This window comes from Notolepis coatsorum (assembly GCF_963971535.1).
Source record: "Notolepis coatsorum genome assembly, chromosome: 18".
NCBI classification, from domain to species: domain Eukaryota; kingdom Metazoa; phylum Chordata; class Actinopteri; order Aulopiformes; family Paralepididae; genus Notolepis; species Notolepis coatsorum.
Window position 1 is genome coordinate 78,993,095 of NC_140182.1, and position 15,588 is coordinate 79,008,682.

The following is a 15,588-nucleotide window of genomic DNA, read 5'->3' on the forward strand; positions in this document are numbered from 1 at the left end:
GACTGGCAACTCTGTGCTCGTCAGACCTGCAGCTGCTGGTACTGTATGGAGAGAGAGGCGGGGGGTCTCATCTCCATGTACAGTAGCCGAACCTAAGAAGACACACAACAACAGACAGACAGCTCAGTGATTGAAACCTACGTGTTTGTGCGACCATGTCGACCTGAACAATGGGGGATAATAATAAGAACGAGCCGCCTCGGGGGCCTGGAGGGAGGATACCGCAGGCGGAAGACGGGTCATGTGAGACAAGCCGGCGGCAGCAAGGCGCACGGAGGCGGGGAGAAACCACTGCCTCGCCCCGCTGGTGCTTCACAGCGTGTCTCAGGCTAGAGCGTAAAGGGGGGCGTAATAGCATAGGTCAGTGGCCAATCAGAGCGCAAAATGGGAACCCGGAAACACGAACGCGTTGGTAAAAGCATACACGCGGAGGGCGTCCCGCGTCTATTCGAATCCTAACGCATTTATTCTTCCGCGTTCGCATTTTGCGCTCTGATGTTTCTGGTCGCACCAATCGTGTGACGGCAAGTTCTTTCGCCGGTTAAGCTTAGGCACTCTTTCGAAGTTGGTTAAGGTTAGAGTTTGTCTTAGAGCAGGGCGATAGAACGCCAGCCCTGATTCCAAACTCTAACCTTAACCAACTTCGAAAGAGTCGCCTAAGCTCAACCAGTGATAAACTAGGCGTTAGGTAGTTTGCTGCTGGTCGAGGCGGAAATGGGCGCGTCACGCGATTGGGCGCACATGTCACATGACCAGAAACATCAGTGGCCAATCCGATCGCACCAGAAACGGCAGTGGCCAATCAGATTTGCAAAACGCGAACGCGGAAGCATAAATGCGTTAGGATTCGAATAGACGCATCCCGGTGACGAACGCACATGGGAAGGCTTCGCTCGTCACCATATCCAACGTCAGGTTTGTCTACTCTCGATATAAGAAAAAAAACGTTTTTGAGTTTTTTTTCCTTTCAGACAGCCTTGTGTAAACATACCCATACGAGGTGTTTCTGGGACCCTGTGAAGCAGTGTTAGATCTGCATCCTTATAAGCGAAAACATACGCTGTGCGTATGCTTTTTATCGCTTGAAACAGAATGCGGAACCAGCCACCGTTTGTGGGCTCTGGGCTACGTTGGTTCAAAACGTGCCAACACGAGAGTCAATTTCACACCAAAAAAAGGGGGGGTCACCAGATAATTTATCATTCTCCCAGTCAGCCCCGGTCCCGAAAAAGACCTGGGAAAAAGCCCACTAACATGAGACATAAATTGTCGTCCGCTTACATTTCTTATCAGAAATGGTAACGCGGCCCACTCTTGTTTTGTTTCGGGCACACATTTAGGGGGTGAAATGACTGCACGTTTGTTTAACCAAAAAATGTCGCTCTTACACAGAGCGGTCTACTTTTTTTAATTTTCCAACAAACAAATAATGTGCAGACGGGGGTGGGGGGGGAGCGCAAGTGTTTAGCCCGGTCCCTACAGCCTTCACCTCTTCCTGCGTGTCGTGTGCCCTCGGTTGCCCTGAGGGGCAGAAGCCCTGGTGCCACGGGTCGGGGGTCGCACAGCAGCCGCTGGCGGATCCATACCCTCCCATCTGACAGCGGGATATGGAGCTGCACTGGGCTCGTCTCTGGAAGCGCTGCGCGAAGCCTCACGGAAAGCACTGTGGGGAGCGCGGGCCGTGGCCCTGCAATGCTTGGTGTTGGGTCGAGCCTCCTCTCTGTCCTTCCGGGAGAAGTGGCAACCCAGGATCGCTGCTCCTCCATCTCCTTGCAGGCCACCGTCACCTCCTCGATGGATGATCCGAAGAGTCTGTCCTCGGAGAGGGAGGCCAGGAGGAGAGGCAGCTTTCGCAGCTCCTCCAGAGAGGACTGTTCCAGCCACAGGTGTCTGTGGATGAGAGTGGAGAGTGCCATTACTTTGCCTGAGCAGCTGCGTCAGGTGCAGGATAGCCCCGGAGGCCTGGGCAAGGATCTTAGCATGGTCTGGACCCAAGGCCTCTCCACCCGTCAACAGTTTCGACGTGAATGCCGCCAGCTGTGTGATGTTGGTCGCAGCGGCCAGGTCCTGGACGGCGGCGATGTAGGCCTTGTCGGCCCACTCAGCCACCTTCCGAGCCGTTTTGCCTTTCGGCAATGGCTTCTGCTTCGGGTGCCACATCATCTCCGGGCAGAGGACGGATGCCAGCAGCTTATCCAGCCGTGGCACGCCAGTCCTCAGGCCCCGGACCTAGCCCTCTACCTGCAGGGTAAAGGGCATGTGTGACTTGGTCAGGCCCTTGATGCGTGACACCACCTGACCCCTGGCGACATAGGCGTCAATAGGGGGAAGCCCGGGCACAGCATTTCCGGCTTGCCACGTGGGTCCTCCCGGAAAATGTGCCCCACCATGCCATCGGGGACAGGCATCGGCGGGGGCACCGGTAGTGGGATACCGTTAGCTGTGGCCGCCTCCACCATCAACCTGGGGAAGATGAGCAGCAGCCTTGACTGCTGTCTCTCCTCCTCCAGGGACACATCCCGCGGGGTCGGGGTGGTTAGACCCGACACGCCGAGTGAGGAATAAGAGTCTGGGTCTCCCATCCCAGACACACGGGTCTCTCTCCTGGTCCGTTTGCCCGGTGCGCCGAGCATATGCGGTGAGCTTGAGCCTCAAGTCGTCCGCCATTAAGGAAACCACGGGCGGCCCACGGGACCCGCCTCAACCACCGGGCGGCCCAAGGGACCCGCCTCAACAACTGGGCGGCCCAAGCTCTCCACCGAACGCCGCGAGGACTCCCCCGACTGCCATGACAGCCGGTCCAGGGAAACCCCACGATGGGCGGTGGAAACCATGCGCTGGAAGCGCTGGGGGAGCCCTGAAAAGGGCTTTTTTGGGGGTGGCGTCGCCATCACTAACTAAAATCGCACATAACTTTCAACTACTGCAGAGTGCCTATGAGCAAAACCTTTTGTGTGAAAGAACGAGGGAGGGTGAGCATAGCCACGCGGCCCACGCCACTGGGTTATATACTAGCTGGAAGTAAGCGTTGCTAGATAGATGTAAGGTGCATGGGGAAGTCTTTCAGTGTGCGCCTTATAGGCACGAGTGTAGTCCAATAGGCGAAGCAAGATGCGGAGCCAGTATGAAATATAACTGTGAACTTTGTGAATGAGTGCGATCCTTATTTTGTTTATAATTATAATTTTTTTTGTATCCTTGTATTTTTGTGTAAAGCTATTTGAGATGTAATCTGTATGAATGGTGTCATATAAATAAATGTATTATTATTATAAAATTCAGAAAGAAAACGTTATTTTTCAAGTGATTTTGGCGGGAGGAGGAGGGGGCAAAGATGTGAATGAGAAGCGGAAGTGACGTGTATCCTTCACGTGATACACGCTTGCGTTTTTTAGAAGAAATGTATAGACATCTAAACAGGCGCACTTGACATTGAACAAGTCGGAGCAGAAAGATTAGAAAGTGCGACAGTCCACGCTTCACAAACTACTTTTTGATGTAGTGTTTTTACCCCGGGTGGCCCAACGACTTTGCTGTGTGAGTCTGAGTTGTTGTTTCTCCAGCTTTCAAAAGTTCCGCCCTCCCCTCCGAGAGACAGGTAGCTACTGCGACGTTGTGAGAGTGGTGATATCTTATATCTATGTGCGTGTTTGTGAGTTTTAAGTTTTGTTTTATTTGTCACATATAATGTACGTACATTACAGTGAAATGCGTGGTTCTGTATGAGCCCGCAGAGATCGTGCTTCATACAGTAAAAAGAATAAAGGCCAAACACTGCAAAATATACAAACTAAAGTACAACCTAAAGTACAAATGCAAGCTTTTTAAAATGCAAGGATGAGCATGGAGGGTGAGACGATGCACTTTGTTTTTTTTAACACAAGAATCTCAAACTATCTAACCATTATGACGTGGTGCACTGACTCAATGATGAATTGAAAATGGGGGACCCTGATGTAAACAAGACGAAAGTCTTTCTCTGGTCTGCATCCCCTTAACAATTGTATGTATTGAGCTGTACTGTACTGTACCCATTCTGCAATCTGTTAATAAACTTTTCATTCATTCATTCATTCATTCAGACTGAACACATATTGTCATGTGCACTGAATTCGCAATTAATTTAATTAGCACATCATCAAGCATGTTTGTTACTGATGTCCTGTGCTTCTGTGAAACACCAAAGGGAAATTTTGATGCAATTCTCCATGGTGCACAATAATGCCAGTGTCAATCAAACTTTTCTTCAATTCTCCATGCACAATAATGCCAGTGTCAAGCAAATTCTTCTTCAATTCTCCATGCACAATAATGCCAGTGTCAATCAAACCCTTCTTCAATTCTCCATGCACAATAATGCCAAGTGTCAATCAAACTCTTCTTCAATTCTCCATGCACAATAATGCCAGTGTCAAGCAAATTCTTCTTCAATTCTCCATGCACAATAATGCCAGTGTCAATCAAACTCTTCTTCAATTCTCCATGCACAATAATGCCAGTGTCGAACTGTCGATCAAACTCTTCTTCAATTCTCCATGCACAATAATGCCAGTGCCGAATCCGATCAAACTCTTCTTCATGTTCTTGGCACAGTGGACTGTGTGGCTGGGATGTCCAATACTTTTTTTTAAATCAACATCCCGGAAGGCCTTAAGCCTGCAGACACTTGATTTGCACAACTTGACAATAATGACCATTTTACTTCTGGATGGACATTACATTTAAAGGGGAATGCCACCCATTTTAAAGAACTTTCATTATGTTCTTCCTGTGCCCAAGGAAGGACAGTTGAGTCAGTATTTGTGAACATACACCACTCTCTCCTAAAGCTAGAGAACCAGAGAGAGAACTCACTCTAGTCTGAACCCTCCAGGGATGTGAAATCTGGTGCTGCTCCATAGACGATGAATGGGGCTCTGACTTTATGAGTCCATAAAATGTTTATGTGAGCTCTTACAACCGATTGAGTTTTTTTTATACAATATTTTTATTGGGTTTTACAGTACACATTTCAGGTTTTCATTGTCGTCAGTTATTCTTAGTTCCTTTTCTCCACAAGTGTATACAAGTATACCCACATACCCCTCCCCCCTCCCCTTTTCTCTCTCTTAGCATCTTTGAGTCTGTTTTTACTGTTGTCATATAGAAATAATACGTACATTCATTGGTACCTCCAGTAAAATAGCTCGTACATAAATCAAAATAATTGGAAAGATGAAAATAAAAATAAAAATAAATAAATAAAAATAAATAAATGACATCTTTACAACACCTTCAATGGTGTGCCTCCGCTCTCCCCCGGGGTCTGGGTCACGACTGACCACGGGAGAGAGCGGGGGGACTCATCCTATAGCAGCCCTCCTATATCTTCCCTTCTCAGATAGTCATTAAATGGTTTCCATATATCCTCGTAAACCTCTATTTTGTTCCTGAGGATATGTTATTCTCTCCATTGACATGCATTGTGCCATGTTCTTAATCCAAGCACCGATTGTGGGTGCGTCTATTTTCTTCCAATTGAAAGCTATTGTTCTTTTTGCCTGCAGTATAGCAAAGTCAATACATTTAAATTGTTTGGTTCTCAGGTTGAGATTCACTGGATATAGGTGTAGCAATATCATTTTGGAGTCTAATGGGATATTCACTGACAAGATATCTTTGATTTTATTCACCACCTCCCCCCAGAACTTCTTGATTTTGTCACATTCCCAAATACAATGTATAAAAGTTCCCAGAGCCTCTGTACATTTAAAGCAACTGTCTGGTGTGTTGCTGTTGTATTTATTCAGTTTGACAGGGGTTATATAAGTCTGCATCAGCCATTTGTATTGAAGTAGTTTTAAGCTAGTGTTGGCTGTTTGTGTCTGAACCGATTGAGGTTTTTATTCTGGTTCAGACCTTCTATCAATGCTAGAATATCAACCTCATTTGGTTGTAAGAGCTCACACAAACATTGTATGGCCTCATAAAGTTAGAGCCCCATTCATTGTCTATGGAGCAGCCCTAGATTTTACATCCCAGTGACATCACACATTGGAGGATTCTCTCTCTCTCTGATTTCTAGCTTTATGAGAGTGTGCTGCATGTACACTAATACTGACTAAACAGTTTAAACTGTAAAAAAAAGACTGCTTAGCTACTGTAAGTGAAGGTGATTGGTTAGGCAGACCTCCTTTCTTTTCTCTGGTAAACAAGAATACCCTGAAGACTCTGGCAGGAGCACTCATTCAAGGGTACTACGACTATGCTTGTACTTCATGGTACCAAAGCACATCAAAGGCGCTAAAAACAAACATCACAAAACAAACTGGTCAGACTACTGCTTGACCTTACTCCTAGAACCCACCTCACCCCTGCCCACTTTGACAACCTAGGATGGCTTAGAGTAGACAACAGAGGGTGGTCAGGTGGCGTAGCGGAGATTGCGCTCGTCACCAATGCAAGAGACTGCGGTCTCGACTCCCGGAGTCAGCATTGCCTTGGCTCGGGCTGTTCGCTATACTAACTCGTATGGCTGGGTTAGGGGGAGGGAAGTCGTGGGTGGGAAACTGGCGTTGTGGACAGCGACGCCTACAGGTCAGGTCTGGGCGCTTGCTCAGTGGAGGCAGGACTTGAGGAAGGCAGCGTGACCTCCCACGCGTTACACTTCACCAATGAGAGCCCTCGCTGCGAGGTGAGAAGAGAGCCACTGGCTGTCGCCGCACGTGTCGGAGGAAGCGTGCAGATGCTTCAGGGTTCCCTTGTACCGACCAGTAGGAGAACATGTGCACAACAACCAGGTAGGGGAGGGGGGGGAATTGGTACAACGACTAAATTGGGACGGGGAGAAAACAGAGAAAAATCGGAGAAAGAGAGATAAAAAATTAAAAAAGAGTAGACGAGTACAGCAACTTGCAATAGGCCTGGTCTACAAGATACACTACACGACTAAGGTACCCATGTACATGTCAAAATACTTCCCAAAGGTCAGTGAATACCACGACCACAACACCAGAGCGAGCTCCACAAATCATGTTAAACCCAGATTCGGCTCAAACAAGGGACTAAACACGTTTAGCAATTATGCCACATCAATGTGGAACGCCCTACCCACATTGATTGATTGAAAACTTTATTAACAGATTGCAGAATGGGTACAATACAGTACAGCTCAATACACACAATTGTTAACACTTTGACTGCTGGAAAACGCTTAAAAGCGTCATTCCCGGCCATGCTCAAGTTGCCGGAGGACGCTTTACAGCGTCCTTATATCAATATTTCAAAAATCTGCGATCGGATTCATATTTCCCCTCCGCTGGCCTGAGATCCACCAGGAGGACCCACTGAGCTCTCTGGCGGTTCAGGAGCGCCATCTGGTGGCCGATCGGCGCAATCGCCAAACAGGAAGTGCTATGGAGGTTGTGCTGGTCGGCCGTATTACTTCCGGGCACTCTGTTTGGCTACCGGGACTCGATCTCGACACAATACATAGCGATCGATTGCCAATAACTCGATAAACAACATGATTTGGACATATATACTATTATACAAGCTGGAAATGGACCCGATATTTCTACATACCATAATAGGTAAATGACTGTTCCACGCTCATCGCCCAACGGCGCGAGGAGGATACAGTAAGATACAGCGTTATTTTTGATCGTATTCCATATAAACTGTTATGATGAACATATCACCCACACTAGATGAATGATATAACGCTGCCCACGGAATTATAAACGATCCCCCGCCCATCCGGTCATCATCAGATCATACGTAGATCATTCTAGAAGTACGTCCAATTGAAATTTTTTATATCGCCCCGATTGCCATCAAACTGTATTTCATCATCAATATAATGCATTTGGGGCTATATATCACGTTCTGGAGAAAGCTGCAGAAAGAGATGAAAACATACTTATACATTAGACCATACTTTACTATGAATATGTGAATGAAAAAGTTTAACGTTGCTACACAATGAACAATACATATAGGACTTTGAATGGGCCCTAATAATGGCAATGTAGCAATAGAATTTAAAAAGTTATAGCCCTGCAAAGAAGGGGAATTTCTTCATAGACAAATAGCGCTGGCAATCCACAGTCATTTTCCGGATTTCTGGCCGGCACCCATAGTGTTAAGGGGATGCAGACCAGAGAAAGACTTTTGTCTTGTTTACATCAGGGTCCCCCATTTTCAATTCATCATAACATATGACATACATTGATTGAAAACTTTATTAACAGATTGCAGAATGGGTACAGTACAGTACAGCTCAATACATACAATTGTTAAGGGGATGATGCAGCTGTACCCATTGTGGTGTGGTGTGGTGTTCCTCAAGGAAGCATACTAGGACCGCTACTGTTCCTAATTTATGCAAATGACATGTCGTCAGCTTGTGACTGCAACTTGTTCCTGTTTGCGGACGACTCAGCCCTGCTGGTCTCTGACAAGAACAAGTTACAGGTTGAAAAAACCCTCAGCTCGGAACTAGGCAGAATCTGCATATGGCTCGCTGATAACAAACTATCATTACACATGGGCAAAACAGAGTCCATTCTCTTCGGTTCAAATAACAAACTCAGCAAGACCGACGGCTTCTCAGTTACAGTGGGTGACAATATTGTCACAAGGAAAGATGAAATTACCTACCTGGGTTCCATCCTAGAGGCTAATCTCTCCTGTGACAAAATGGCATCCAATGTAATAAAAAAAGTCAACCAACGAACTCGATTCTTGTACCGGATCTCCTCTCTGGTAAACAAGAACACCCTGAAGACTCTGGCAGGAGCACTCATTCAGGGGTACTACGACTATGCTTGCACCTCATGGTACCAAAGCACCTCAAAGGCGCTAAAAACAAAATTACAAACATCTCAAAACAAACTGGTCAGACTACTGCTTGACCTTACTCCTAGAACCCACCTCACCCCTGCCCACTTTGACAACCTAGGATGGCTTAGAGTAGACGACAGAGTACAACAACTTGCAATGGGCCTGGTCTACAAGATACACTACACGACCAAGGTACCCATGTACATGTCAAAATACTTCCCAAAGGTCAGTGAATACCACGATCACAACACCAGAGGGAGCTCCACAAATCATGTTAAACCCAGATTCGGCTCAAATAAGGGACTAAACACGTTTCGCAATTATGCCACATCAATGTGGAACGCCCTACCCAAAGCTGTAAAGGAATGTGGATCACTACCCACTTTCAAAACCTCTCTCAAGGGACACCTACGGGAGACTGCAATTCAACACTGGCCCCTGTAAATATCCTAACCCAACCCCCTCCAATGTACAGTCATTTACCTAGTATGGTTTTGTCAATAGTTCAATGTACAATTGTGTTTGTTTGTACAGTGTCTCCTCCCCCCCCCCCTCAATGTACAGTGTTACTTGTTTATACAGTGTGCCCCCCGCCCCCCCCCCCCCCCCCCAACCACCAATGTAAATTACCCAGTATGGTTGTCAATATCCCAATGTACCCAACCCCCCCCACCCAACCTCCTCCAATGTACAGTTTCTATGTCAAATGTATATACTCCCTTTTCTTGACTCCTTCTGTATCACAAACAGTACTGTATTTGCAAATCTGGTATGTCATAAATGTATAGATGTAGCAGTACTGACTATCTGTATGTCATGTATGTCATATATGTCTATATGAATTGAAAATGGGGGACCCTGATGGAAACAAGACAAACGTCTTTCTCAGGTCTGCATCCCCTTAACAATTGTATGTATTGAGCCGTACTGTATTGTACCCATTCTGCAATCTGTTAAATAAAGTTTTCATTCATTCATTCATTCATTCATTCATTCATTCATTCATTCATTCATTCATTCATTCATTCATGTAAAGGAATGTGCATCACTACCCACTTTCAAAACCACTCTCAAAGAGCACCTACGGGAGACTGCAATTCGAAACTGGCCCCTGTAAATGTCCTAACCCAGGGGTCGGCAACCTGCGGCTCCGGAGCCGCATGCTGCTCTTTAGCCAATCAGCTGCGGCTCCCTGGTTTAAAAAAAATTTTAACTTTTTTTTTATCTTATTTTGGAGATCGATGTCATACTGTGCCACTGAAATATTCAGCGTGGACAGATTAATTTGCTTTCACGACTAACGATGCAGGCTTACCTGTATTAACTTTTTATTTTATAGATTTTTCACAAATAAGGGAAGGACTCAAATAGAGCTGCATAGTTCAGGGTTTTATTTCAAAGTAGGTCTACACATGGTAGTCTTTTTTCAAAGTGGACTACTTTTTATTTTATAAATGTTCCACAAATAAGGGAAAGACTCAAATATACCTGCATAGTTCAGGGGTTTATTTCAAAGTAGGTCTACAGATGCCAGTGTTTTTTCTCCTCTTGTGTTTTATTTCAAAGTAGGTCTACACAGCCAGTCTTTTTTCTTCTCTTCATAAGAGTTTGAGGTTTTCCTTTGTTATAACAGGTAAAAACAGCAATAAAAAAAATCAAACATTTTCTTTTTGTTGCTTTATAATTCCATTAACTCATTCAGCGCCACCGCCTAATCCACGAGATGGCGCTAGTGCGCCACCGCTCTAAGTCAATGGGGGGGACTGTGAGATTTGCGAGTCCTTAAAATATATCTTAACACAGGGGCGGCTAGGTGGTGTAGTGGGCAAGGCACTCGCCACCAATGTGGAGACGCTGGGTTCGCGTGTTCGAATCCAGCTCTCCACATTGTTTTCAGTTTGGCTGGTCGTCCATACTAATACAATTGGCAGTATTAGAGGGTGGGAAACTGATGGGTGGGGATCGGGCGTTGTGGACAGCGACTCCTACAGGTCGGTTGGTGCGCCTGCGCAGTAGAATCAGGAAGTGTCGGGGGCAGCGTGAGCCTCCCACGCGTTACTCCTTGCCACTGAGAGATCGAGCTGCGCAGGTGAAAAGATGCGACTGCTGTTACCTCAAGTACCGGAGGGGACTTGTGCTATGTATGACTTAGTCCACATTGCAGCCGGCTTATGGGAGGCAAGAAACAGCGTTCGTGACAGGGGAGGGTTGAATTGGATGATACGAAATTGGGATGGGAGAAAATATAGAAAAATGGGAGAAAAAGTGGATAAAAAAATATATATATATCTTAACACATTGAGTGCCACGCCCCTTCCGGGAAATTAGGTCTAGATTGCCACCGCTTTAATCAATGGGAGGACGGGGATATTTGCGAACGCTTAAACTATATCTTAAATTATGGCTATGGGTCTAATACCCCCGTCGCTTATCAATGACTTGCTTGCAGTTGCAGTCAACATGTATGAAACGGATTGTTTTTTCATCGGTACATTTCCGTTTTATACCGTTTTGAATAAGAGTATAGTTTTGGAGATTTCTAATAATTCCAGAGAAAGACACGATAATAGCCCTTTAGTGGAATACACAAAACACATTGTCATTTTTCAGCTGATTTATGAATAGTTTTCAAATAAACGCTAGATTATCGATAGTATGTGTCCTCATGCACGAAGAGAAGCAGGGTCTGAAAAATCGCTTCTCCATACTTCGGCGCGAACCTCACACACACACACACACACACACACACACACACTCCGATGGCAGAGAAAGGAACATCTGATTACCCCAAGATTCGTAACATAAAGGCCTTACCTCACATCTGATGTCATGCAAAAAGATTAATCCAATTCCTGATCGCCATTCCAAATATCGATCGCGTCCATTGATCCAACGTTATAGTCCAAAACACATAATCCACGACGCTCCCAGTCGGGGGAGTCAATGCAATAGTATCCAGCTGCATGCCCGAGAAGTAAAACCTGGACCGGACTTGTTTTTTTTATGCACAGTCCCAGCCAGTCCAATCCAATGATGTGCAATACCATCCGGGAGACGATAGGTGGCGGTATTTGCCCTTTGCGAGCTCAGACCCATTCCCAATGATAACGTCAGGCTGGATGGATGAAAAATGAATGGATATCGCTAATAAAAGAAATAACGATTAAAACCCGACTATACTCGTGATTAGCACTCAAGCGATGGCGAGTTAACCCGACTACACTCGTCGTTGGCACTGAATGGGTTAAAGTATAGCTATGGGTCTAATACACCCGTCGATTATGAGTTAGTTCCATCCAGTCAACATGTACGAAACGGATTGTTTTTTCATCAGTACATTTCCGCTTTATAGCCTTTTGAATACGAGTATAACTTTGGGTGCCTCTGAGTAATTCCAGAGAAAGACGGATAATAGCGTTTTAGTGGAATACACTAAACACGTTGTAATTTTTCGCCTGATTATTGTATCTTCCTGAAACCAACGCTAGATTATCAGTATTATCCTTCCTCGTGCATACATGAAAAGAGCATTGGACCGCGGGGCTCCGCCGCAGCCTCTTCAACACACACACACACAGACACAGCCGTGATTGCGGTAGAAAGACATATCCGATCAACGATCAAATTTATATATAGTTTTCTTACCTTGTATCTGATGTAATGCAAAAGAAATAATCCAATTATCTCATCGCCATTTGAAGTACTGGGCGCGGAGGTCCGTGCCACGTTCAACAGCATTGCATATTGAGGGGGGCGGGGGGGGGGACTCGCAGATGCATCGGTGTATCTGCCTACCTCGCCTGAGTATTTAAACCACGCCCGCACGGCTTGGATTGTCCCAGAAAAGAAAGTAGAGTATTCCCAATGGGGTGCAATACCAACTGGAAGGCGTAGGCGGCGGTATTTGCCCTTTTGCGAGCTCAGACCCATTCCCAACGATAACATCAGGCTGGATGGATGAAAATGAATGGATATCGCTAATAAAAGAAATAACGATTAAAACCCGACTATACTCTGGTCTGGCGCTCAAGCGATGGCGAGTTAACCCGACTATTATCGTGACTGGCGCTGAATGAGTTAATGCAACAAACTGTGTGCTATAAGTATAAAGTATAATAAATCGCAAATTACTTTGGGTATGCAATTGTCAGGCGTTTTATGCTAATTGTGGGGTATGCTTGGGGATAACTATATATAAAATGTTATACACTCACTGTTATCTTCATTTTAAGGGTAAACTAAATTCGTTTTGCGGCTCCAGAGGAATTTTATTTTGTGGGAGGGGAAAAAAATTGCTGACCCCTGTCCTAACCCAACCCCCTCCAATGTACAGTAAATGTCCTAACCCAATAATACACAAGACCCTCTTCTTGGGTCCAAGTAAGGTTTTGTCGATAATCCAATGTACAGTTCCCCCACCCCACCTACCCAACCCCCCCCTCCACCCCACCTACCCAACCTCCTCCAATGTACAGTTTCTTCGTCAAATGTATATAGTATACTCTCTTTTTATATATACTATATAAAAATATACAATTTTTGTATCACAAACGGTACTGTATTTGTAAATCTGGTATGTCATAAATGTATAGATGTAGCAGTACTGTCTATCTGTATGTCATATATGTTATGATGAATTGAAAATGGGGGACCCTGATGTAAACAAGACGAAAGTCTGCATCCCCTTAACAATTGTGTGTATTGAGCTGTACTGTATTGTACCCATTCTGCAATCTGTTAATACAATTTTCAATCAATCAAACCTACTGTAAGTGAAGGTGATTGGTTAGGCTAACCTACTGTAAGTTGAGGTGATTGGTTAGGCCTACCTACTGTAAGTGAAGGTGATTGGTTAGGCCTACCTACTGTAAGTGAAGGTGATTGGTTAGGCTTACCTACTGTAAGTGAGGGTAATTTGTTAGGTTTACCTACTGTAACTAAGTGAAGGTGATTGGTTAGGCTAACCTACTGTAAGTGGAGGTGATTGGTTAGGCCTACCTACTGTAAGTGAAGGTGATTGGTTAGGCCTACCTACTGTAAGTGAAGGTGATTGGTTAGACTTACCTACTGTAAGTGAAGGTGATTGGTTAGGCCTACCTACTGTAAGTGAAGGTGATTGGTTAGGCCTACCTACTGTAAGTGAAGGTGATTGGTTAGGCTTACCTACTGTAAGTGAGGGTAATTTAATTTGTTAGGTTTACCTATTGTAACTAAGTGAAGGTGATTGGTTAGGCTTACCTACTGTAAGTGAAGGTGATTGGTTAGGCCTACCTACTGTAAGTGAAGATGACTGGTTAGGCCTACCTACTGTAAGTGAAGGTGATTGGTTAGGCTTACCTACTGCAAGTGAAGGTGATGTTAGGCTGACCTACTGTAAGTGAAGGTGATTGGTTAGACCTACCTACTGTATGTGAAGGTGATTGGTTAATATCAGGGTCGACAACATCTGTCTGAAATCTTGGACTTTAAATGTTTCCTTCACGTTCTGGAAGTCGCTCTTTTATTTATCAATTAAAAGATACAATTACCTTTTGTACCTCTTTCTCATTGTAGAGGCTTTAGTGATGTTTTCGATATGTAGGCTATGTTTGTATGTTTAGATATTTGTGTGTGTGTAATATATATATATACACTAAACTTTATACACAGCAGTAATGTAGACATAATGGACATAAAATCTATGCCTGCCTATATATATATTAAGGCTGTCAAAGTTAACGCGTTATCGCCCGATTCTATTAACGCCACTATTTTTTTAAACTCGCGATTAACTTTTAAGATTTTTTATTTTTTTTTACTAGACTTCACTCAGGTGTATTATTGATGCTCTCATTGATACTATGTTTGTTTCTGAAGTGTGTGTGTGTGTGTGTGAGAGAGATGAGGAAGGGGCAAGGGAGAAAGACCTGGGAGAGTGTGTGTGTGTGAGAGAGAGAGAGAGAGGGGGGGGGGGTGTGATTACTCAGCCCTTGTGTGGGTGAATGTAACAAGTTCCTAACGTTTTCTTTCCCCTATTATTTCATGCACACTTTTTTTTTATTTTTTTTTTTTATCTTTCTTCCCCTCCTTTTTCCCGATTTTCTCTCCCATCCCACCCTTCCTGGTTGTTGCGTACTTTCCCCTACTGTTGGTCCGGGAGACCGGAGACTGTCACATGCTTTCCTCCGACGCATGTGCAGCCTGGGGCAGGCCAACCTGGCCGCGCAGGTTCTCACCGGGGAGAGTGTAGCGTGTGGGAGGCCACACTATCTCTCCTCAGATCCAACCCTCGCTGAGCAGGCGCCCCGACCGAACTGTAGGGGTCGCTGTCCACAACGCCCAGGACCCACCCTTCAGCTTTCCCACCCTCTGATACGGCCAATTGTATCAGTGCGAGGGGCCAGCCAAGCTGATAGCAACGCCGGGAGCTGGATTCGAACAGGCGAATCCTAGTGTCTCCCGGTGTTGGTGACGAACGTAGTCTCCGTGCGCCACCTGCCCCCCCCTTCATGCACACTTTATTCATTGTTTTAAATTATTATTTTCTTTTAAGTTATTTTGTGCATCACTCTGTTTTGAATTTGATGCAAATTTGCAATGCATGAGGCTCATCCTTTTGTGTTAAATGGCTGCATAAAGATGCATTTGTTGACTCATGTTGATAAGAGTATTAAAACTTGGAACTTGAAAAAGATCCATTTAAGGTAGATTAAAAAAAAATGCGATTAATTTGCGATTAATCGTGAGTTAACTATGGACAATCATGCGATTAAATATTTTAATCGA

The 15,588-nt window shown here is 45.1% G+C and overlaps 1 protein-coding gene across 3 annotated transcripts in view; it reads left to right on the forward strand.

Annotated features, from left to right (window-relative positions):
- The first annotated feature begins 3,392 nt into the window (after window positions 1–3,392).
- The window catches only part of LOC311245120 (NAD-dependent protein deacetylase sirtuin-3), a 50,481-nt gene continuing 38,285 nt past the window's right edge, over window positions 3,393–15,588 (forward strand). For 2 of the 3 annotated variants that reach the window (XM_084334910.1, XM_084334912.1), the window contains exon 1: window positions 3,393–3,598. The gene's annotated coding sequence lies outside the window, so the exon portion shown is untranslated. The remainder of the gene's footprint in view (window positions 3,599–15,588) is intronic. The other variant, XM_084334911.1, reaches the window with a different exon arrangement.